The sequence below is a fragment of the Stegodyphus dumicola genome, chromosome X1 (genome assembly GCF_044657685.1).
Source record: "Stegodyphus dumicola isolate Sdum_Otavi_A_Nest chromosome X1, ASM4465768v1".
NCBI classification, from domain to species: domain Eukaryota; kingdom Metazoa; phylum Arthropoda; class Arachnida; order Araneae; family Eresidae; genus Stegodyphus; species Stegodyphus dumicola.
The window spans coordinates 114,804,444-114,828,473 of record NC_140780.1 but is presented as its reverse complement, the minus strand read 5'-3'; the positions used below and the strand labels follow the sequence as shown (position 1 = coordinate 114,828,473).

The 24,030-nt window shown below is 35.2% G+C and overlaps 1 long non-coding RNA gene across 1 annotated transcript in view; it reads right to left on the bottom strand.

Moving 5' to 3' along the window:
• Window positions 1-11,764: 11,764 nt before the first annotated feature.
• The window catches only part of LOC118196193 (uncharacterized), a 361,083-nt gene continuing 348,817 nt past the window's right edge, over window positions 11,765-24,030 (bottom strand). The window contains exon 3 of the long non-coding RNA XR_015038548.1: window positions 11,765-12,081. This is a non-coding gene — a long non-coding RNA (uncharacterized LOC118196193). The remainder of the gene's footprint in view (window positions 12,082-24,030) is intronic.

Here is a 24,030-nt window from a genome sequence, read left to right as displayed (position 1 = left end):
GGTTATTTTGATGCTGGAGACGTGACAAATGAGCAATGTCCTCGCCGGGACTCGAACCTGAACCTCTCAAATATACAGTGAGTGTGCTATCGTTACACCACGAAAGCATGCAGAAAGGAGATAAAAAATATCTTATAAGACGTTAGGTATTTTTGGAAGCAGGGAAGATGAAAAGTTAGCACCGCCTTCGCCGGGAATCAAACCACGGACCTCTGGAATACCGGCCCAGCGTGCAGATCACCACACCACAAAGGCACGCTAGGAAGGCGGGAGAAATACATTATAAGCTTATTGATTCGTCTTCTGTATTTTGCCCTAGTAAATTTGCTGTTTTATTCTGCATTGCTAACAAAGTTCTTCTCTGTTTAACAATTAATATTTTCGAAGATTTTTCTTTTACATAATTTTTCGAATATATCTATTGGATCGATGCATAAGACAGTGGCGTTTTTCATTTAGTTGCCGTTTTTACCATGCTTTGATTTTATTAGTATGAAATACACTACAAAGCACTAAAAGTAATACAATACGCTATAACAAGATATTGATACACAACATCATAAATCAATAACTCACTCATTCACTCTGATGTAAATCACCCCTTTTGTTAACGACCACCTTCCAGCCTTCAGGTAGCAGTTTATTATCTCTCTTGCAGAACTATTGTGGTTTCGAGCTGAAGAAATGTGTTAGCGAGTTGCTAAGAAAAGCCTCATCATGAAACTCTTGTCCCCTAAAATGTTTTTAGAGAGGGGCAGGAAAACCAATGATGCTGTTGTGCAAGGATGATTTAAGCGACAGAATTTTTGGCACCGGCTGTTATCACCATACTCATACTAGACACTTTGGACCTCAAAACTGTATTGAATGCTAACTGGAACCAAGAGCAATTTAATATCCTTAATCAGTCTCCTGCAGCAGGGCATGGCTTTGGTTTTACGTGAATATTTATCGGGCCATCAACTGAAATGAGTGCGGAGAATTCTAGTGGATTAAGAATTCTAGAAATTGCTAGTAAACTAGAGTATTCTGGCAATCAGTACAATCCTCAGCGAGAAATTTAGATGTTTGGGCTTTATCCTTTTTTTTTCTTGTTATCTGTTTTAATTATTGTTGTAAGGACTTTTGAGGTTAATGACTACGTAACGATAGTTATTTTAATGTAAATATTAATGAAGACGTACTATTAGAAGGTAGAATGGATTATCAAAACTCAAGCACCTAAAATTAAGAAATCCTCTACAATAATTAAAAATAATGATTTTAATTTTAGGTTTTAAAGAACAAAATGTAAACTCTGTGAATGTTTTAGGCACAAGATAAATTGTTCTAATTTCGGCACATGAATATTCCTATATAACAATTAAAATGTGTGTTTTTATCCTTTAAGAAAATGTTGTAGGGAAGTGATCAGTTACCTCAGTTACCTGAATGTTAGTTAACCTAGAAAGTTAATAAATGTTTTATTGTTTTAATCTTGTACGTATTATTATTAATTTGGGGGCCTTCATTTCAGTAACTGTTTGAACCGTAAAGTTTATGGAAAATTTGAAATGGTTTCCTGGGCTTATTTATAAAACACAACGCAGTAATCTTTCATTACACCGATCACTTATTAGTTGAATGATTTATTGAAATATTTAATTATTTTTGAAGGAAATAGTTAAATTAATTGAATTTAAAATTATTAGTATTTATGTTAGCAAGGGAAACTGATTGATTGATATGTAAGAATATTTCTTCCCTGGTGTTTATGAGATCGTGTATTAATGTACTGAATTGGTGGCTATCGTAACATAACATAAATTGTTATGGATTTTGTTTTCGTAATTTTCTGCTTCCAGGAATTCCATTAGAGACATTAATGGTTTAGATAATTAGGGGAGATTACCATGTTCATAGAACGTGGGTAATGAAATGAAATTTCTTTTTTTAAAGAAGAACAAAATGAAATTCTTTCTAAAAGAAAAACAGATTTGTAATTTTATACCAAGGCATCAGACAATATTTATTCCTCTTATTTTCAGATTGTAGCGTTATTAATTATGACATTTGGAATTTGAATTTTGAATTAATTTATTTTATGTAATTATGTAGTTTATTGATTCAATTGGGTTAAATTAATCATCCAGTTCCACCTCATAGTTCCTACGCACAGTATAAGAGTCTCAGTTTTTATTAGTTCTTTACATTTTTGTCCGGCACAAGTGGGAAAGAAAGGTAGTCAGTTAGTGTTGTTTCGTCATACAAAGTCTTGGTTCTTTTAGCTGGATCTTCATCGTAGTAGGGATGTGCAGTTACGTAGACAGGTAATGAGACAGACAATTAGCTGCACATTGTATATGAATAAGCTGAAGAATAAATAAATGGATAAAGAGGTATATAGATCAAAAGATAGATAAATAGATATGCTGCTTACGCTGCTCAGTAAAGAGACATTGTTTGGCATTCATTAATTTATTATTTACAACTATTCTTTCATACTAGTAGAAATTTCTCATACATTTATATTTTAGCCGTTACCTCTTATACGTTAGTTTTTCAAGCCCAACTTTAGAATTTCTCTCTACAGTTGCCAAATTTAAATATGAAGTATCATGTTTGCCAACGAATCCATTTTACTTTAAAAATTTTTAAATTGATAAATAACTTGAATTTATCGCGTGGATATAAATAACAGGTAAATAATAAGGTTGTTTCCTCCAGTTTTTTCCAGTCGCTACGTCATTTCTTCCAATACGTCTTTCGTCACTCATAAAGAAAAAGTTCTTGAAAGAGTTTTCGCATAGACGAAAGTTTACATTTAGCTCGCTTAAAGGAAAAATTAATTTGTTACAAATTTCTCAATATAGCACTTCTACCGCTTCAGTTTCGCTTTTCCTAAATTTCAGAGAAAATTTGATGCAATAGATGACGTTAGTCCGAATTTCCATCGCTTCTGTTGGGTTTGATAAAAAAGGCGAAAAGGGAAAGGACAATCCACCTGCATCAAATTGCTAAAAATACAGACAATAGTTTTACTTTATTATGTCTGTGTGTGATTATGGCAAAGCCTCGAGGGCTATCTGCCTAAGAGGAGGTGAGTGAGTGAGCGCCACCAAGGAAGACCACTGACCTGGCCTTAGCCTCACAGTGTGTTATCTTCCTGGCAGAAACCATCTACTCTCTGCTCCATCCTGCTCCGGGAACGCAGCCGAATAGACGGCTAAGAGCCTCATATAGTCTACATATAAGCTTGGATGTTGTTGTACGGGGAAAGAGTATCCTGTTAGGAACTACTTAAAATTAAGCAAAGAAGCAATCAAAAGACTGTTAAGAATCGCTGTTAGAATAGACAGAAACTTGTGTTAGATAAAGTAAACATAGGACTTTGCCTGAAAAATTAACTGCCGTGGATTTTCTGGACTTGCTAAATGTCTACATGCGGGTGCTTATCGTGACACAACCGTCATATCTTTATGGGGCTTCTGTGAAATCGTTGGTTCTGCATGGAGGAAAGTTGTAACCTATTAAATTATTGCACATAGTAAACTTTAAAAAAAATAAATAAAAAATAAAAAAATAATAAAGAGAGAGATTAAAAGATGATTAAAAAAATCCTAGCGCCCAAACATAATTTAACGCAGTTTACTTTCCATGTGCCTTACTCTTATGTAAGAACATTTAAAAGATTGTGTACCTGTTATCACTAAGATAACAAATTCCTGCATAATTTAGTTCTTTGCGCATACATAAACTGTAGTTGTTTTACAAATTGAACCATTCACCTACATTTTCTTTCGTAGTACTTGCAGACAGGATAATACATACATAAGTACAAAACTGAATATTAAAGTGAAAAACTAACATGATACTGAGTACAGAAATACAGAAAGCTGATCCCTAATGCCTGCATACATAACACTTAAAAATGCATACATAATACATGAAAATTAAAAATAAAACTGATAAGCATAATACATAAAACTGATCATTAAGTACTGCTATGTAGTCTAAATCCTAGCCAAGTACGAACTGACCTTCATAGTACATGCTGAGAAGGAATAAATACAGACTTGAGTACTTTAAAGTGAACATAAACAGAAAAGTACAGCACCATACTCAGTAAAACTGATATCTGATTTCAAACACTTGAATACATAATGCTGATACATAATTACAAAGAGAAACTTACCTACATTAATTCCATAGTTAGTTTTATCACCTTAGAACATGCACATAATTTATACAAAACATAATTAAGCACGTAATGCTGATCACTAGGGAAGAGATTCAAACATGCAATTCATCACATAAATACAGATATTTCTTCCCTAAGATTTGCATAAAAAGTTGAATATTTATTAAAATTAAGAAGGCAAAAATGCCATACCAATAATAATATCATTCATAAACTTGAGGTGATAACATAAGTTGACCTTGCCCTTCTTGAACCTATTTATCAAAAACTTGTAATTTAAATACACGATTAGTAAGTGTAGGAAAAACTCATTGCTGTTGAAGATTTTACTGGCACGATCTGGTCTTGCCTAGACCTGTACATTAATTGCAAAAGTAAACATTATAAAGAATATAGGCAGGTTGTTGCCATAGTCCTAATTATCTAAGTTAGTCTTGGGTTGAGAGGTTCGAGGTGTGTGCCCAGATTGATTTAGTGTGATTTATACATTTTATGATTCAGAGCGCTAAGCACTTGATTATTTCTATTTGGGGACACTTATCGTCGTATTAGAGAATACTTTCTCTGACAATGGCTGATTACCGCTTGTAGCTTTTTATTTGCTGTTTTGTTTGTTCTCATATTTGCCGCCCATTGTGGCCAGTAAGCTTGACTTGGCTTTCTTATATGGTACTGTGCCGTGTTTGTGCAGTGGAAGACGTAGTGGTCTGGATCCACCTCTCCACATTGACATCTTTCTGTGTCACTCAGGCTGAATCTATGCAGATAGGTCAGGAATGGGCCATGACCTGTATAAAACTGTGTCTGACTACCACTATTGCAGTTTAACTCTAGCGTTGTTTTTGGGAAGAACATATACGTTCTCCTTCCTGTATCTGCTGTGTCCCATCTGGCTTGCCATCTGTCTATCAGTTGTTTTAGAGTGATCTTTTTGAGATGAGACCTAGGTAATTTATCTGGCAGTTCTGTTCTTGAGACCTCCTTTGCCGCTTCTTTTGCCAGGGTGTCTGCTTCCTCATTGCCTTTAATGCCCACGTGAGCCGGAACCCACGTGAGGTATGGCCTTTCTGATGGTGGAAGACTGAGGAGGATTTTTCTAATTTCTTGGACATACTGGCTTCTACTTTTGTAACCTTTGATTGCGTCAAGGCTAGAGGCAGAATCACTGTAAATAGTAATGTGGAGAAGTCTGTTCCTCTTCACATAATTAATTGCTGCTTTAAGTGCTGCCAGCTCAGCTTGGAATACTGAGTTCCTACTGCCAAGTCTTCTTTTCCATTTATACACAGCTGTATTACCTTTTAGAACGCAGAAGGCACTGCCAGTACCCGTCTCGGTTTTTGAGCCATCTGTAAATATAGCTGTGTGGTTATCTTTTGGTGTCACATAGTGGCCTAGAATACACTTTTTTAGATGTGTTTCAGCCGGATGTCCTTGAGTCACTGGCTTGTGTTTTTCAAAGTCTTCAGCAAAGTGGTGTTGTTCCCATAGAACTCCATCCTCACCTAGCCTTAACACTCTTGCAATTAACGACTCCCTTTCCGCTTGCAGGTCTAGCGGAGGAATTCCTGCTAGAACCTGCAGAGCTGTCGTTGAAGTAGTTCTGTAGCCCTTGCAGATGAGCAAGAGTTGCAGTCTTTGCATGGACAGAAGTAATCTACGCATGCTTACGTTGAGTGTATTTCCCCAGATCGTTACGCCGTAGAGAACAATTCTTTCTGTTATTGCTTGGTACCACCTCTTAAGCACCCATGGTGGTGCTCCCCACTGCAGTCCTGTTGTGCGTAACATTGTGTTTGTGAGTGCGATACATCTTTTCCTGAGTTCTTTTAAGTGGGGAATCCAAGAGAGATTATTGTTGAGTATAAATCCTAGGTATTTTATGTTTGAAGAGCATTTTATTGAGCTACCATTGAGTCTAATGGTAGGATTTCTTTTCATTACTCTTTTACGCCCTATAAATAGCATGGTAGTTTTTCTGCTGAGATCGTAAGTTTATGTGTTTGTGCCCACTCTAAGAACCTATTTAGTGCATTTTGTGTAATTTTCTCGATATTCTTTCTTCCCGAAGTTACTAGAAGGAAATCATCCGCAAAAGCCTGCAGATGTATTTCGCTCTCCATCTCAAAAATTTGGAACGCTGAATTAGCTACTAGGTTCCACAGGGTTGGCCCTAGACAGGAACCCTGTGGACAGCCTTTCTCCATTTTATGCTGGATTATTCCATCGTTTGTAGTTACTTGGACTTGTCTGTCTTCAAGGTAGCTCCTTATCAACTTTAAGATCTGAATTGGGCAGTTGATTGAATCTAATTCTTTTGTTACATCAGGCCACCAGACATTATCGAAGGCTCCCTTTATGTCAATAGATATTACTATTGAGTGATTGTCTTCCTCTCTGTTCTTTTTCAGCACTTTCAGGAGATCTGCTACTGCCTGTTCCGTAGATATTCCTTCACGGAAGCCATACTGTTTTTTATTAATTACTGAACTTTTATTCAGGAAATAATTTAGCCTCATTAGAATGATTTTTTCTAGAACTTTGCTAATTGTGGGAAGGAGACTTACCGGGCGGTAGGAGGTCGGATCCGAGGGATCTTTCCCCTTTTTGTGAAACAGAGCGATCTCTGCCAGCTTCATATCTTTCGGAAAGTGTCCTACTTTCCAGCATGCTTTGCAGACTGAGTGGATCAGCTCTGGAAACTCATTATGCAATGCCTTGAGTATTATATTGTCTAGGCCATCCGGCCCCGGTGCCTTTTTCCTTGCCAAACCATTTATGATTAGGTCTACCTCCTCTATTGTTGGTGGGAGATAGTCTCCATTTATGGAAGACCAGAATTTTTCCTGAAATTGCGTCCTTATTAATGTATGCGTTTCTGAGTCATTGGCGGGATCATCTGAAGGAAAAACCGTTTTCAGTATTACCGAAAGAATATTTCTTGTATTTGGTGCGTCAGGGGCCACATTCGCAGTCAATTGAGTCGGTCTAAAGACCTTACCTGCGGCGATTTTTTGTATTTTCCCAAAAATTTCCGGTATTCTACTACAGTGTTCCTGCCAGGAGTTGGATTTGGCCTTTATTATCTGTAGTTTGTATTGCGCAAGTGCCTTCTTGTACGTCTGCATTTTTTGGTCCCTTTGTATGGAATCTGTTTCTGACTGTGCCAGTCTTCTGAGCGCCCGAACTCTGCTTCTGTTTGCCGTTAGTTTGTCATTCCACCAGGAAAGTTCTTTCTTCTGGCTGGGTGTTTTTTTCTTATACGTTTGTTTTGCTGCACTTGTTAGAGTTCCAATTAAATGCCTGTAGGCATCATCCAGTCCGTCTATGGTGTTGCTTGCTTGGAAGTTGAAAATCAATTGACCTACATAAGGACGAAGCAAATTAAGGAACTTATGATGTCCTCCATAAGCTGTCTTGAACCTCTGTTTCAGAGTATAAGTTAACTGAGCGCCCATTAGATAGCTGATTATTCTGTGGTCGCTCAGAGAGGGAATGTCCATAACATGCCATTCCGACATTTGATTTGCTAATTGGGAAGATACCATGGTTAAATCCGGCCAACCTTCCGCCCTTATAGTGCGAAAGGTGGGCGGTGAGTCTGACGTGTTTATGATGCTTAATCTGTTTATCATTGCATATTCTAAAACCATTTTGCCTCTTACGTTTTCCACTCGCGCCCCCCATAAGGGACTTGAAGCATTGAAATCACCTGCTAATAAGATTTGGTTGTTCCCTTTTCTGACGACAGTGCTGATTTCTATTAATAGTGGATCTAATTCCTCACTTGGTGGAAAGTACACATTAGTAATTTGAAGGTGTCCCGTAGTTGTCTCTAGTTTAATGGTAACTGAGTGTTGCGTCTGAGATGTAAGGAGGGGAGATAGCGGACCATTATAAATTATGACAGCCTGTTGAGAGGTTGACTGGAACGTCTTGCTTGTGGGTGGAATTCCTGGCAGATGACTATGTGCTAAGTACGGCTCTTGTATGAGGGCGATATCGGCATTTTCCTTTGTCATAATATCCATGAAGTTAAGTGTTGCAGATCTAGCTCTCTGCAGGTTTGCTTGGAGAAACCTGAGTCCTGTGACTTGTTGGCGGAATTGGTTACTGCCTACATCCGTTGTTGCTGTGTTTTGCTGCCTCGTTGCAGTTCCTGTCGGTACACAGGACATTTTGAAGAACTTGCCGGATGACTTGCGTCAAAGTCTGTGCTATTATGCGTATTGGAGTGAACACAATTCGCACAATTTTCCTCTTCTGCCGTACACTCTTGTGTTAAATGACCTTTTCCGCACTTAGTACAGGCTGGTGGGAATCTGCAGTTTTTACTTAGGTGGCCAAAGGTTTGGCAGTTGTAGCAGCGGGTTATTTTTACGTATTCTCTAAACGGACACGAAGTAAATCCAATATAAACCCGCTAGTGGTCGAGAAGCCTGTCTTTGAAATCTGCTGTCACTTCCAGTATCCAATTACAGGTAGTTTCGTCCCTAGGTCTCGGGCCTTTTGGAAAGATAACTGGCGACCGCGTTTCTGGCAAAAGATCTTCAAATGCTGCTTTTATTTCGTCTGCCGTTATGTCACAGGGTACCCCAAATACTATAAGAGAGCTCCTAAACGGACGGGGAATCCTTAGTTCTAAGTGCTCTGTCAGCACGCTAGACTCTTCAATTACTTTTTTAAGTTTGTGCAGGTGTGTGGCTTCTTTGCACCTAATCAAGAGTTCTTTAGATCTCGTGGCCCTCACTTGCTGTATGTTGATGCCAAGCTTATGAGGTTTGATGTTGTTTAGAACTTGCGCTTTCACACTATCTGGCGTGCGCTCTGAATCTTTCCCCTTGATAAGTAAAACGTGCTCAGAAGGCTTTTGCTTGGGAATGGCTGTTGCTTGTATGGAAGGGGGCTTCTTTTTCTGAATCTTACCGGCCACAGTTGCGTAACTCCGGCGGTCTTGTTGTCCTGTAGGATGGTTTTCCTGTAGCTCCGGGACCTTAAAACTGTGCTGCTCTCTTGCTTGAGAGAAGAGACTGGCATTAAGTTGTCGTTCTAGTTGAAGTATTTGTCCCTCCTGTCGTGCAATTAAGATTTCCTGATTAGAAGCTATAGCCAGTATTTCTGTGATATAATTGGACACCGCTTCGTGGTCTGCGATTTTTAGTTTAGAACGGCCTCTGTACTCTGCTAAAAGTGACTTGATGTGCAGAGTCAAAGTGTTAATCCTATCTAATCTGGAAGATGGATGGTCTAATCTCACTGGGCTCACACACCTCGAGCTGGTAGTCCTAATTGATCTAGTTGGGGAGGTTTCTCTTGACCCCATTTAACATGAAATAGTAATATTAACTTAAGAATAAAATACTAAGTGAGTCTCTCAACCTGTTAAATTTCTAATCCTAGCACAGAGTGCTCACTCGTTCGATAAAGAGTAATATTAGCTTAAAAATAAAAAACTCAGAGGATCTCTCAACCTGTTAAAGTTCTAATCCTTGCACAGAGTGCTCACTCGTTCGATGAAGAAAATCGGAGGAACACAAAGCAAATGTAAGAACATATATAGCACTGAAGTTACTGTATTTTTTAGGTGAGAAAACTTCATATGCTTGCAAGAACTAGCGCTAATGGCAGGAAGATGAATACTAATAACGAAGAGGGGAAAAAAACCGTCCGCAGCGCACTATAACATTACAAAATTGGAATAACAAATAGCAACAAACAACAAACAATACATATAATAAGCAACATACAATAAGCAAATTACTACTACAGGTAAACAATAAAATTGTAGTAAAAAAAAAAAAAAAAAAAGATTAAACAAATTAGTAGACAGTTAATCACGATAAATTCAAAACCAATTGATATTATGCATTCATTAATATATAGTATATATTAACAATAATGAAAATAATAAAAATATTATTAGTTGTTATAATAAGCAAAGTAAAATTATATAAGATAAATTATTGCACATTAATTAAGAATCATTAAGATAAATTAATGCACTCTTGATAAAACCAATATTAGATTAATAAGTCAGCAGAATTTTAACAGTACCTACTATTACAGAAAGATTTATAACAACGCTGAGGATTAGATAATTGCGTTAGATTGTTGTTTGTTATTAGAGTCTGCATTTAGAATAAAATAATTCACGTTGTGAACTGAACTACTTGAATACTTCAGGGTAATTAAATTCAGAAAAGTCTACCTTTTGCAGTCCTCCCTTGAATGTGTATAATCCAGACAGTACCAATACAAGTTGCCTAAGAGGAGGTATGCCTTCGTGGAGGACTTTCTAAGGGGAACTGGCTCGTATACACGTTACACATGGGGAAAACCACGAAAACGCCCATGCAGCCAGCCCGTTCGCGGGATTCGAACCACGGACTGAACTACCAGTGTTCAGCGACTTTACCGCTCGGCCGCTGGTGGGCCCTTTACTTTATTATGAGTAGTAGTGCAAGTATTGATTGGTAGAGTTCGATTTTAACAGCTACTACTTCCTTGTACGAAGTAAAGAAAGTATTGTAATCACGAAAAATTCCGAGTATCATATTTCAACGAAAATATCCATTTTGACCGTTATCACATGCAATTAATAGATGTTTTTGCGCGACATCTGTCCATAAGGGCAGAATAAAGGGCTCTTTTTCCCCAAACGAATTATAAAACTGATTTTAAATGGATCCAGGAGAGAGATTTTCATGGCGTCTGTACGTACGTACAGCTGTATGTATCTTGCATAACTCAAAAACGAGTAGCCTCAGAACGTTGAAATTTTGTGTGTAGGACTGCTATAACATTTAGTTGTGCACTTCTCGTTTTGGTTGTAATCGGCTACACAAAAAGTATATAAGTATGTATATATATATATATATATAGCCACTCTGTTACTCGGCTGCGTAAGCTCGTTCTTTTTTTTTTTTTTTTTTAAATTCTTATATGTTTGTAAATTGTGCACTTTTTGCTTTAAAAATGATTGAATTATGTTGTTCGTATTCTTAGGTTAAGGTTTTTATGCCTTTAGTTAATCTGCATGCGATACTTTCAACAATATAAAAATTGTTTAAGTGCAGCTAAGCCTATTTTTTCTAACCATAACAGCCATATTAGTTTACACTTGAAACTTATCAGATTAAAAAGTCTTTCCACACCTTCAGTGTCTTTTTATTGAGTACGACCAAAAGGAAACTTTTAGATTTGTGCATGCCTGCTGGTCGAATTGCTTGTATTGCGCAGGAACTCTAATTTTAATTGTAATTTTTTAACATTGTTTTAACTCTATTTGGTGTCTTATGTTTTTCTATACCTTTCAATTTTAAAGGAAGATATTTTGAGTTTTTATGTATTTTTGCCGTGCCGCGAAGTGAAAACTGAATTAATTAAATGACAAACATATTTCTAATGAAGTTCGAGGAAATAAGTGTTTCGTATTAGCATCAAATTTTGTCGCCAGGCTGTCTCGGACAGAGGAGAATGTTTATGAGTAGCGCACGCGCATTAGGTAATAAGCGCTTATGCGGTATCGACGAAGTATATTTATTTCAAGTCAATAAGTTTAAATGAAATGCAGGAAAAATGCACATAATTTAATATTCCGTGCAAGGAAGTCATGTCTTGTACACATCAGATATTTTTTTCAAAGTTATGATGTAAATAACAAAGGAGAATATAAGGGCATATTTTGCATTATGATGTCAATTAACAAATTACTAATAGGAATATTAATGCAGTACATGAGGATCGTACAATAAGCATAAGTTAACATCAACTGCGATTACGAAATTCCGAGCCGGAAGCAAGAGCCTAGAAGATAGCCTCATTCTGGACGATCTGTAGAGCGAAGCGAGGATGTCCTTCAAACTCTGGTGAAACAAAATTCCGTCTTATTTGTTGAAGAACTAGTAGAAGATGAAAAACGTACTTTGAATTAAAAAGAAACATTTTAATCTTAATTTTGAAGAGTAAAAGACGTATAAAACACCACATTATTTATGAGATAATCCAATATTTACGCCCAAGGAGGAAACACACATTTATGAAATTTATGAACACATTATTTCTTATATGCTCAAACATGACATAGTACGTGCTTTCAATACAGTTACTTACCTCAGGAATGACATTATGCAGTTATTTTGCACCTTATATTTCTCTTTGTTATCCATGCTTACTTCTTCTATCAAGAACGAGATAATATATTGATGGAAAATATTTTTCATTATTATTACGTCTGGGATATTTTCAACCTCATTTTAATTACTTATAAACCTTATATTTGACCACATTAATAAGAGCTTTTGTACGTTTTGTTACTAAAAATAAAATACCTTATTATTGTGAAAGCAGAATTTTGTGTTTAGCTCAATATTAAAATTATTACAAAATCAAAATATGCATTATGATATAATTTATTCCAAGAAATTAGAATAATAAACTGTAGTGATAATAAAAAAACTATTTTTGAAACTGGGAAAGAATTTATATGTTCCCCTAATCCCTATCTTAGTTCTTATCGACATAAGTAACCTTGTGCTTTGTACTCAACCCTTCTAATAGCGAAACCGAGTGACTTAATATACAGTAAGTAACAATGCTTACCCTTTTGTGAAGCTTGTTCATTGTTTGAAGAAACGTTACGAAATGTTTGGGGATTTCCAAAGATAAAAACCGAAACAAAATTTGTCGTTCGATTACTCCCAAATTCTCCTTTTCCCTTGCTTTTCCTGCTATTTAATAAAACTTCTACCTGTCAAGCAAGCCAATAACAGCAAGTTTTTCCACGCTTTGTTTGAACAAGGTGAAAGGACTAGAAACTATGACTTGTCTCTGAGTGCCCTCCTAAGAAAGAAGTAAATTAAATTTTTCGTTTTAAGAACTTCCACTCGAATTACAATCCACTTGTTAAACGTCATAACTTTTAGAACAAGAAAGTCGACGTTTTATCGGATTGTCTCAAGGGACCATCACTTTTAAAGCAGTTAGTCGGCGGAATATTAGATTAACTTCAAGCATCGCAATTCGTTTTTATATGTTTCGTTTCCTTTCAAACCAAAGTTTATTTTAGGGAAGAGCAATTCTTTACGTAGTATAAGCCATTATGTGTATTTGCGTGAAATCATGCCTACGCTTTTTATAATATATATTTCCATTTCTTAATATTTCGAAACATGAAGACTTACTTTATCTCTTTATTGAATTGCAAGTTTATTTATTGAATTTTAGGTTTGAGACATAGATCCATTTATAGATATTTATTTATCTATTTCTCTTTTTTTCTCTCTTTTTTATACGTAAGCGAGTGAATGGGTTTATGGACAATTTAATATAATTTCGCATTCCAGGTTTTCCCATTTATCGATTATGAGTTTTAGGAACTATTGCACAGAAAGCGAGTTTGATTACAGTGAAGTACACGGGGAATATCTACCAAAATAAACGCACTAGCCTAAAATGCACACGAGGGCTACCCGCCTGCTGATTAGAGAATTCAATGCGATTTCCTGTGATCAAGATTTGAATCTTAATTACTGGTAGTAATTATATTTAAATAAACAGAAAGTTGTTGCATTTATGATAATTAGATAATTTATACTCATAAAATTTATCATGCAGGTGAGATTTAATACATGTGCTTACAGCAATAATTAATAAAGAATTTAAAGTCACTTTTCTAGCAAAAATGGAAAATGCTAATTAAAGGAATCGCTGAAAACTATTTTTTCAATACTCTTTAACTAAATTTTTATATTTATTTGTAGTGTCCAAGTCGGGTTAACTTCTATCTGGATACAGGAGTAACAGGAAACTACACAGAAGAAGGGTTTAAACCCTTTATTAACTCTTTAAAATTTAGAATGCGTCTGCTTGACGCTAACAAACTTCGCCTCTACTAGGGCTGTAACTGAAAGGCAGAGAATAGAAACTAAAAATTTGAAGATATTAACAAACGATATAACTAGACTATACGGCTCAGCGAAATCCCGAACTTTAACCCCCTTCTAAAACTAGTGGCAGCAGATAAATGCAATTAAGCCACTTGAAACAGCAGTCAGCAAACGTACCTACCGCAGAGACGGCAGCTGAAGCCCAACTCTCTAACTCTTCTTCTAGAAACTCGGTATTTAAACTTTTCTTCTCAGGGTAGAATTTGCATTTTGCCACGCGCGCTACCAAAATTTAACTATTCTGGCACTGACAATTAGGGAAATCAAGGCTTATAGGAAAGTCTGAACTAAAATTTAATTATTATTAAAAATAAGCATAAATCCCTACATATTAACTGATACAACAAGATTGCTATCAGTTAGGCAATTACTATACTAGGAGGTATCAAATGGTACTCTTTCGTATTTCTGATCAAAGTGTTTATCTATTTTTGATAAGCTATGCAGCCAACAGTTATTCTTTTATTTATAAAATTTATTAAATGATTATACCCTGTTTATTTTAGCCTTATCCGTTATTAAAGTTCATTTTAAATATTCATAAATTATATCCTTGGCTTAATCTGTTTCAATGGCTTTCAGTCTGTAGTATGCGGTCACTTAAGCATTTCATTCCTTCCTCCAGGGGTTCTGAGGTACCAGGAAAATGAAATTAATAAAGACTAAATAAAATTATAAAGTAATAAATAAAAACTAGAGTCTCAATAAGAAAAGTAGAAATTTGATGAGATGGCCTACTCTATCAGATGATGCTTGGTCGTGCTGTTAATTAGCTCCAAAATTATTGCAGCGTAAGACAGACAGACAATAAGTTTGACAATTGAGAGGGACAGCAAGCTACCACGCAAGCTCTGTCGTATGCCGCTTTTTAATAGCTCTGTACGGAAATAAAATCAGACTGATCTTCAAAATGCACATTCGTGAATTTATTTGCTTATTTTCGACCCTTTCGAGAACTCCTGGAAAACACTAGAAGCTTTTCAAAACTTAGAACCATATAAATAGACTGGCTAGTTGACTTGGATTCACTTCACAGTGAATTTTCATAGAAATAACTTTAAAAGTTGTTAACGCATCTGTAAGGCATTTTCTTCCTCTTTACAGAGTGCCTTGATGTTGTATCTGGATAGCACGTCTGTCTGGACACAGGATGGTCCTGTCTTTGAATCCCGATGAGGATATAGCACACTATTTTACGTCTCCTGCATCTATAAACCTAGTAATTCTGTAAGTAGTGCCCGATCTTAAAGTTTGAAGACGATTATTTGTCATTACCAGGGACTGGTGATTGGGTCTTCCCTGTCTCTTTTTAAAAAGGGGAAGTACATAAGGTATATTTTCCCTCCTCACGGCGTACCTTCGTGGTATAAATGGATAGCACGTCCGACTAGCAATCGGGAATTCTGGGGTTCGAATCCCGGTAAAGGCATTGTACATTTTTCATGTTCCTGCATCGATATAACCTAATAACTCCACAAATGATCTATGAGATTTCTGAGCATTTGACCTCTTTGTGAGATTTAGCTGCATAATAAACAAGTGTCCAATAGTAAAGTGTTGGATTTTTTTCACTCATAACGCTCAAACCCTAAAATACTGCAATGCATTTCTAGTAGAAAAATATTACATTATTGATTAATTCAGATATTTTTACTGATTTTCACTCAGTTTATTTTGAAACAAAATTAAAATTTTATTTTTTATTCAAGATTATGAAACATAAAGTCTGCTATTCTCATATTTCTCTGTTACCTTCTTCTAGATTTGTACCACTGTCTGGTTTTCAACTCTTATTCATCAGGCCAACTTATTTTACAGAAATCTGCAATTGTCACCTAAGTCATTGTTTACAAAATATAGCAGATTTAATGCAGTTGGGAGAAGCCTTCTAATGAAAATGAAAATACGAAAAAAAAACCTACTTGAGTATGTTATTCACAGAAATATATAATGGTTACCCTTTTTATGTGCTTTGCATCATCGCGAGTTGAAAGTTAGCATGTTTGATTTTTTCAAGGGGATGTGCAATGATATATTGACTTAACAGAAAATTATGATAACACTTGTGAAATCAATAATGAAGAAATAGTGTAAGCTTCCTATTTAATATGTTACATAATAACTCGTGCTGGACGATTGCAGAGACTCTTATTAAATCCCATGCAATCCATTTTGTAAAATGCTTGTTTAATGAAAAACTATTAATGTCGTCTTCAAGTTTCTTTTGTCAAAGAACAGCTTCTCTTTACGAATCAGTGATGTGATTCGTGCAGCGAATGCATGAATCGACTGTTATCGTCAGGTTGACTGTTTTAATGATATTTGTTCGTTTTGTTTTATTTTTAAAAATAAAAGCAATAGGAGGACTTTCATCTTTGCAAACCTCCATCACCCAACACTTCAGAAATAAGACTTAATATTTTCGATGAATACCTCTCATCAAATAAAATACCGCTGGAAAGTTGTACAGATATATGCAGCGAAAGGCAACAGTGGTCTCAATGCTACAGTCATTGCTAAAATTAAAAGTAAGAGAAAGAAGTATAACAACAGCCACTGCGTTCATCACAGTCACGCACTAACTTCAACAAAAATTATATCTCAGCTTATACTGACTAATGTTATAAAAAATAAGATGTACATATATAAATAAAATGGATATGTAAAATATGTATTTGTACACATAATGTATAAAATTTTATAGCATGTTGAATAATGTTATAAAAATAAAAATGTATAAAATTATGACCCCTTTAAACCAGGCTCTTCGAATTAATGTGCAAAATTCTGGAAAGCTATTAATTGTCCCACCTGCTGCACACTGAAACAAGGTGGTTAACTCCAGAAAATGCGTTGGTATGTCTGATAACACTGCAGATACAGCATTTTTGATGGAAAATAGTACTATACTGACGATGGTTTTAAATGATTAAGCCTGAAAGTGCAAACTGGCGTATCTGGCCAGCTTTTAATGCAAAACCCAAAACGCCCTCTTTTAAGTGTGTGTCTATGTGATTATGGCAAAGCCTCGAGTGCTATCTGCCTAAGGGGAGGGATGCCTTCGTGGAGGACTTTCTAAGGGAAACTGGCTGGTATACAGGTTACACATGGGAAAAACAACGAAAACGCCCATGCAGCCAGCGCGTTCGCGGGATTCGAACCGAACTACCAGTGTTCAGCGACTTTACCGCTCGGTCGCTAGTGGGCCCGTCCTCTTTTAATAGAAAACGTATGTGTCAGTTGGGTGCGAGCAAAAGGAAGATTATCGATTGCTTCTCTTTTACAAATAAGTTTCTTTAATGAAAATAAACCAAGATTTAGGAAAAAATATTCAGGCTGATCTGAATAAGTTTCAGAAGACTTGGTTGAATATTACTTTTCAGCAACATAAGAGAAAGATCTTTGATGACTTTAAACAGATATTGAATGGCTTGAAGCGTGAGTGAAGTGAGTGAAGTGTGAAGTGAGTGAGCGTGAAAACTAAATCACCCAGCATTTCACCGAAATACTGTAACTTCGTAGATTAGATATCTCACAGCAAGAAACATGCTATGTGATTACCATGGATAATCCTTTTTAAAACCAAAATGTACAGAAATTTCGGCTGCATCTAATAAGATGATTTCAAAATCTCTGAGGCATTAAAATTCATATTACTGTCATGTTAAACTACATATCCCATGAAGCCTACTGTTAGGAAATGTCCAGCCGCGATAAGATAGCTCCCCCCCCCCGCAAAGAGGGTTTACGCTTGCCAGAAAATAGCAAGGGAAGACAGGGTTGCCAGATTTAACGCGAAATCGCCCATTTGGCGTCAGATCTGGAAAAACGCCACAGACGGATGGAGAACATTCTAGATCGACTTCTTACCAGTTTGGCCTAGCATGTTCTTTAAGACAGGCCAAAAGCCTGTACGTGGAGTAGCAATGTATATCGCAGTGCATCGTCGAGTGTGTTGAGCTCTGAGAGCGATCAACTGAGTCGAGAGCTGTACTTTAATGCTTTACCGTGAAGCTGTCTTCACCGTTATAGTCTGATAGCCTGAAGGCTATCTTGCTGATTGTTTCAGCGTGTTTGTCCTAGTTTTTCGACAACTTTAAGTCCTGAGTAATACTGGCTAAATAAATTGTGTTTTGATTCTTCTCCAAGTGTTGTCGTCAATTCTTCCAAATCCACGAACCCGTAAGAAACGCAAAAAATTGGTGCCAGGAGTGGGGTTTGCGAGTGAATGCAAGTGATGCACCTAAAGAAGAAAGTCATGGTGGAGGAAAAGAAGGCTCTGACGGACTTTCTAGCAGCTGTAAGTGTCGGACTGGAAGAGATGAATGCTGAAATAAAAGCTCGAATGGAGGAGATTAACGCCGTACGAGAAGCGATGAAAGCAGGATATGAAGAGATGAAGACTGGACAGGAAAAGTTAAGCCCCGTTCACATGCAACGCTCTTTCGCACAGCCACCGTTTGTATTAGGAAGAAACTGGGATTTGAAGCAGTTTCGCCTTTAGTGATGGAAGATGCACATCGTCTTCCATCACTTAACCTATAAGCCACTGCGAGACATGAATGATGTCACAAACGCGAATCAGATTGGCGGATTTCTAAGGTTTGCTTACATACTTTTTGACATTGTTTACTACTGCTATAGAACGCCATCGGAGTTTCGCTCTTTATTTAAAATACAACTAAATTAATATAAAATGCAATTTATATACAAGACCAAATGATTAAAAGAAGAAAATAAATCACGTATGCTGCTGAGCGGTTATAAATAAAATGTTTTATGGCTGCTAAAATTTCAAACTTTGCTTTTTGCAAAAATGAATAAAATTACAAATTAATAGTATTAATATTAATTATAAATGTTTTAATATCGATTGTAAACGTTTTAGAAATATATTATAATTAATTCATCTGTTAAAATTGTTTTGAACGTGTTTTAAGATTTTAACTAAAAGCTTGTAATTTATGTTTATATTGACCAATTAAATAGCACTAGGTTTTATTTAATATATATGTAATGAAATTCAGTAATGAAATTTTTAAGAAATTTGAAATGATTTAATGACCATAAAGACAGTTTATATTCTTTAAACTGCGTTTTCTCAATTTGCATTTTTTCAATAAATCCTTTTATTTAAGGTCCTAAAACTTATATAAGATATGGTCTGAATTATTTAATATTTTTACAAATTAATTAAAATTATATACTTTATAGAAACAAGAATGGTTTTCCAAAACACTGAAAAGAAAAAATTATTTGAAGTTTGAGATCATATTTAAAGTTTTTACTTAAAAATGTTTTTTTATTTTTCTCAGAAACTAATTTATTAATTGCAAAATCAATCCTTAAAGTAATTAAGAACTACCTAATAAACACAATAAGGAAATTTGGAGACAGGAATCATTGAAAATTGTAGAAAAAGAATGACATTTTAATTGTTAAACTTTTACTCATTTTTCACATCTTCTGCTCCAAACTAGCCTAATGACTCTACAGTGGCGCCCGAACTAAAAGAGGTGGTGGATGATGATTCTCAATCACCAGGATTTGGCGATTGGGTCCCCTAATTCCCAGATGTTCCTTAAAAGGGGAATTATATAAGATATTTCTGCCTCATTCTTAGCATGCCTTTGTGGTGTAGTGGTGAGCACGCTCGACGCTTATTCGACAGGTTCGTGGTTGGAGTCCTGACGAAGGCGTTGCTCATTTTTCATGACTTCTGCTTTCAAAAAATATCTAATGTCTCAATAACTTAACGAATAACAGTCAATGCTCTGTAAACGTTAATAATAAATTATGTAAATATAAATAGAATTCTTTTGTTTCGACAAAACATCCATCAATAATCAACAGAAAACAATTTCATATTAAATCCACAGGAAGATAACTGAAAATAAATACGCATGCACGATATGTGGTCTTTTTGCTCCCCTCAGCACCTCTAATAAATGGAGGATTCGCCTGATGACTTTAGGACTATTAAATTACTCAATAAACAACAACTGGAAGTGCAAAAATACTGCTGATTTGTTAGTTAAAGGATATTTAGGCTTACAGTTTTTTACCCGATGATGAAACTTTACGTTAGAAAAAATTTCGGCAGATAAACGGTCGAAGTGAATCAAAATTCCCCATGTACTTTCAAAAATGAAAGACTAGTAATGTATGGTAATGTATAAAGAAAATAAAATATAGAAAACGATACAAAAATGAAAATCATTTAAAACTGAAGAATAAAAGTAGGTTTTTTTTATGTACATACATATGTAAATTCATATGTACATACATATAAATATATGCATAATAAATATATCTGAATGTATATTTATATCAAAATGTATAATGAGAAAATGGGGATACCAAATAGAATGAATAATAGTTTATATCGTGCAGCTTCGTAGCATTCTTCATCCTGTCTTATGACATCGAAACATTTTTTATATAAAGATGTTTATCAAAGGCAAGGGAATAGCTCTAGACTGGCACATGTGAACTTTTATGTTATATCCGGGTTCGCATGAGGTACTTCATCCGGAAATAGACGTAATCCAAGATTTCAGCAGAAAAATCTTTGTGGAAATGGAAGCGCTCTTAGAGTTATATATGCTGTCACTAGCTAATGGAGCTGAAAAACACTATTTTTAAACGTCTGGCAGCAAAGAGGTAAATTTTTAACTAGGACGTAAGTGATGACGAAAATCTAAGATTTTCAGAGTTGAAACCTTTGATTTCAACTATTAATCCGAGAAGGTAATGAAAACTACAGAAATGGATGGATATTATAGATCACTGGTGGATATTATTATGTTCCAAGATCCAGGTTAAAAACTGTGTATGAAAATATCCGAAGAAATATTTTAATAGAAAGGATCAACAAGAGAGGTTTCACGTGCTTCCTAATAGATATGAACATATCTGTAATGAGTCATATTCGAATTAAGAGTTGCCCTGTTAATTTACATATTAAACTAGCATTAATATTTGATTCTTAATGACAGCTTCTGAGTATTTCTATACTGCAATGTAAAATATCAATTTAAAAATAATTTTAATTAATGTAATATTTTACATTAATGTAGCATATGTGAATAGGGCTGAAATTTAAAAATAATACTTTGTGCCATCGAGCTAGTTAAAAATGTGAATTTTTAAGTGCGAAACTGCTCGATCGAAGTAAATCTTCTATTTGTCATTTATAAATCGTCAAAATTCCAATTACGAATGAAACATAAATGATTAGAATTAAAAATACTAAATTAACTTTTGTATTGTTTTATTGTCTTTCTTCAGAAGCAGAAATCGAGTAGAAGAAAAATCAACTACAAATAGATTACCAAAAGGAGTAGTACTGAAAATATTCCCCTCGAGCTTAGTTACTTTTTTAATCCTTACAAGCTACAATATACGAAGCAATTCTTTCGGATCTGGACCGACTAATAAAGACTAGTAAATTAAGGCTTAATTTAACTGTGTTTCTTTTCATTTTGCTATTTAAGATCTGTTTTAAACTGCACGATAATGAACTACTCTATTCTAAACATTAGACAATTGGTAGTCCTATTCAAAGCGACTGTTTTAGTCGCTTGAATGAAATGAATGAAGTTGGACATACCTCCGGCAATGCTAAAAAACCTGTACATATGTAGCTCATGCATTTCTCTGGGATACGGTTAACCTGAGAATTCCAGAGAATAATATTATCTTCTGGGTTAAAGTAGAATAGGAGTCTCAGAAAGCTTGCCATGTACACCAGATATAATATAATGCTAAATTCTCTACATTATCAAAGTATGTTTGTCTCAAAAATGGCCATTGATAAATATAAGTACAATAAATCAAGCAAACATATACTTCCAATTACTAAAATGTTTTAAATTACGCACACATGCATGTTTCGAAAGTTTTAAACTTAAAAAATCAATTTTGTAGAAATCATGGAATTTAATTTTTATACGGTACTCTGGTACGTATAATTACGTTACCTAAAAGTTCGTATTATACGAAAAAAATCACAAAATGTCTGATTTCCGTGTGACAAAAGCTGGCCGAAATATTTAATTTCAGGATTCGAGACTTTTCCCAGCTTTTACAGATTGCCTTAAAGGGTCAAATGAAAAAAATTAATTAGAAAATTTGGAAGCTGATTTTATTCCGTTTTTGTGTTATTCAGAAATTTTTTTATGATTTACTAGTATGTAACTCTTTTAATTTATAATTTTATTACATAGAGTATGCCAAAGAATTTTCTTACAAGAAATTTACAGGTTTCCAAGCGCTAAAGGTATAGTTTCTATACTCTTGTACCATTTTATTATTTTAAAGACATAATCTAATGACCACACAAAAAATTCATGGTGGGAAGTAGTTTTGAAAAATAACTTATATTAAAAAAATTAAATTAAATGCTTATATGGCGCTCCCTTTGGCAATTTGTACCATAAAATGTAATGACTGTGACAAGATTTCTGAGATATAATTAAATAACATTAATGAAAATCCCTGATAGCAGGTTGTCTAGGAATCACAAGCGACTAACACTGTATGGAAATGTGGATCTTCACAGTAGAAGCGTTCTACTCTTTAATGAGCTGGCAAAACCAATTTTTTATATACGTATTAATTTTGTAAAGATAATAAGAAAATTCGCACTGCCAGGCGCGGGAAAAATAGAATGTATCAGTAATTTGTAAAACTATAAAAATGTATTAAGGAATAAAATAAAAACATTATAAATATAAAAAGACTTACAATGCCAAAGTCTTTAGTTAAATACATACAAATGATGCATCATTCTACGTCTATTAATTTTTCTGCTTGGCTTAAAAACCATCAGGTGGAGTAAAACGTGTTCGAGAATTAAATCAAAATATTAATCAACTACTTATTTATGGATCACTATATTCAACGCCCACCAGCGGCCGAGCGGTAAAGTCGCTGAAAACTGGTAGTTTGGTCCGAGGTTCGAATCCCGCGAACGGGCTGGCTGCATGGGTGTTTTCGTGGTTTTCCCCATGTGTCACGTGCATAAGATCCAGTTTTCCCTAGAAAGTCCTCCACGAAGACATCCCTTCCCTTAGGCAGATAGCCCTAGTGTGCTTTGCTATAATTAAATACACGCACTATATTCAACAGGTCACTTAAACAAAACGCAACATTTTTTCTTTTACATTATAAATATGATGTTTTAAAAGAACTGTCATGTTGGTGACTTCAAATTGGGCTATATTAGTAAACAAAATTGTATGAACACGTGTCTACAGTTTTGGAGACAAAGCAACGAAACCACTGAAGTCAGCGCTAAATAAATAAATAAATATTCAGTTCCGTTTTATATTTAATGTTCGACTCTTCGAGTTACCATATTCCACTGTTAAAAATTTCCAGTTTCCAAATTCGGCGGTATGTAAATAAATACGAGTAATAGCATTATAAATATGGGTGAGCGATTCCTTCCTTAATCTTTACTTTCTCCGCGTAAATTTTACTTTTTCTTCAGCCTAAGCAAATATTTAGAGGAAAATAGGAGCTGTCTGGGATGGCAGAAAATTCAATTATCATGGTTAATATAATGTCTGAGATACTGTAGATAAAATTTATACATCGCTGACCAGCTACAATGTCAAGAAGCTCCATCCGGTTGGAAGAATGTTTCAACTCATACTGCCGCACAAGCATCTTCCAAGTATTTAATTTGCTCATTTTGGAGAGATCTGTAGATACGGTTATCAGTTAAGACGCTTCTCTAAAATAAGAATCCCAGTGAGCTAATCATCAATGATATCGCAGCATTCACGGATAGTAAAACGACACTGAATACTGGGATCCACATTAGCTTGAGGATTATCTTTTTCTTCGCAGTAACTATCACTTCATAGGTGAAAAATATATGGACATATAGAAATA